This window comes from Phalaenopsis equestris, unplaced genomic scaffold, assembly GCF_001263595.1.
Source record: "Phalaenopsis equestris unplaced genomic scaffold, ASM126359v1 Scaffold232819, whole genome shotgun sequence".
Classification (NCBI taxonomy): Eukaryota; Viridiplantae; Streptophyta; class Magnoliopsida; order Asparagales; family Orchidaceae; genus Phalaenopsis; species Phalaenopsis equestris.
The window spans coordinates 26016-28354 of NW_018250780.1; positions in this window are offsets into that span (position 1 = coordinate 26016).

A 2339-nucleotide genomic window follows, 5' to 3' on the forward strand; every position below is an offset into this window, starting at 1 on the left:
AACGGAGCCGAACACGAGCTGAGCATGGCTCGTTTACAGCCCGAGGCCTCTAGGTGTATGTCCCTAGGGTCAGGGGTTCGAATCCTGTGGCGCGGGCTATTCAAATCAGAAGCAAACACACCAGGGTTTTCAATCTTTTGGGGGAATCAAAATTTGGTGCCCACCAGACCAAATATCGATTTCACCTTAAAAAAAAAAAATATGTATTTACGTATCTAACATCTAAAACTTCATTTTTTGCATATATTTGTCACCCTATCTATGCATGAGAAAATGTATTTCAGTTTTTTAGAATTCAGAAGCGGTATTTTTGATTTGATATGAAAGATTTGAGCGGTATAAATATAAAAAAAAAGGAAGGTGGTAGCCATGCAAATAAATAGGAATTGGGTGGTATTTATGTAAATGTTTTGAATATTTTGAAAAATAAAACTGAAATATGATTTGTTTTTATGAAAAATACTTTATATATATAATTACTTCTCATATTTCATTGATATTTAGATAAAAATATCAATTTTGCCTCCAATACAATTACAAAACATATGGATTTACAAGTACAAGTTAGAGTCGTGGCAAAATCAGTAAATTGGAGAACGGGTACAAATATCACATTTATTGTGAAATTAATTATGAAGGGTATGTCTTACCTTTTCATTATTACAATAAAAATTTGAGAAATTTACATGTCTAGCACATGATTCCTATGTATTTGCATATCTAACTCCTAAACATTCATATTTACATACATAAAACTTTGATGCTTTAGACCTATGCATAAAAATGTGTATTTTACTTTTAAATTACGGTGATAATGTTTTGTTTGATTTGATATTAAAGATTCAGGTGTTTTCTTGCATAAATATGAAAGTTTAGTTGTGAGATATGTTAATACATTAGAATTGCACGTTCTATATGTAAATGCCCCTAATTTCTTAAGAAACTGTAAAGAAGATACATCCACATATAGGCGGCCTCTTGCATCCAAAAGTATTCAAACAACTGCTTCTTACAAGATTATTCAAGGAACTCTTTATATGATATTGAGTCATAGTAAACATATGAGACTCTAAAGCTTCTTGAGAGTGTTTGCAGTAGCTCTTTTTTATCTACCAGCTTGTACATTTTGAAGCATGATTCAAAGGGATGATGAGTACGTTTCTTCTTTTTTTGTTTGCTGATCCATCAAAAATTTTGGTGATGAAAATATCGTAGTGTGTTATGTTTATACGAGGCTACGACAATATAAGTATTAATATCATTTTTGGTAATATTGATTCATTTCTCATTGTATGTCAACTTCATTTTTCATTTATTTTGTACTTCAATTCCTAGATGGAACTTATCCTATTTAATATTTATGACATTTTAACTAGTTGATACACTTTAAATGCTATAAAGCATTGGCAGTAATCAATGCAATTGTATTATGGGCAAAAAAAATTATGATGTATTTTTCTTTGATTTCCTATAGTATTTGCACTATTTGTATCATATTTATGTTTTTTCACTTGTTTTTTTTTATTATTTGCAGGTTATAGGGTCAAAAGGAGCAAGCAAAGTAGCTACGCCATTTTATGGCATATGTACGCCACCATTGGCGTAGCTACGCCAATAACGGTGTAGGTACGTCGTGGTTATTTCAGCTCCATGCCCTAAATAGAGAGACTCGCACCATGGTGCCACTTTTGATGGTGCCAAGGAGCCACACCAAAATGTAGGAGCCACCTATAGGAATAATAGCTATGCAAACACCGACCAAGAAAAACAATGGCGCCACATTTGGAAGCAGAAACCAGTTCAACATCTAGAAGCCTCTTTTTACGGCATATTGGTGCAACCTACAAGTGCAAGGAGTTGAAAAAATAGAGAGAGAAAGACTTTGGAACTCTATGGAAGAAAAACTACCGGCAAACTGGCCAAAGGGGGATTCGAACCCGTGACCTGAGGGGACTTATGACCTTCAAAGACGTTGTTCTACCATCAGATCACGGCTGACGGCACTATATATATATATATATATATATGATAAGTATTATTTTTAAATAATTTAAATGGTTACAAGGTTACAAAATTTAGAATCAATTAAAATTATTAATTAACAAACAATAATAAAAACAAACCCGCCCTTAATTCTTACTGCGTAACTAAAAGCTGTCAAAACAACTTATTATTCTCAAAAAGTTCATGTTCGGCTCTGCTAAACAAACGCGCCGAACAAGAACAAACTTTTTGCGCTCGAAATATAAACGAGCCGAGCTTAAGCAGTTGTATTTTATAAAGAGCCAAATACAAGCGAAGTCTAAGCTCGCTCAAGCTCGACTCATTTGCACCCGCAG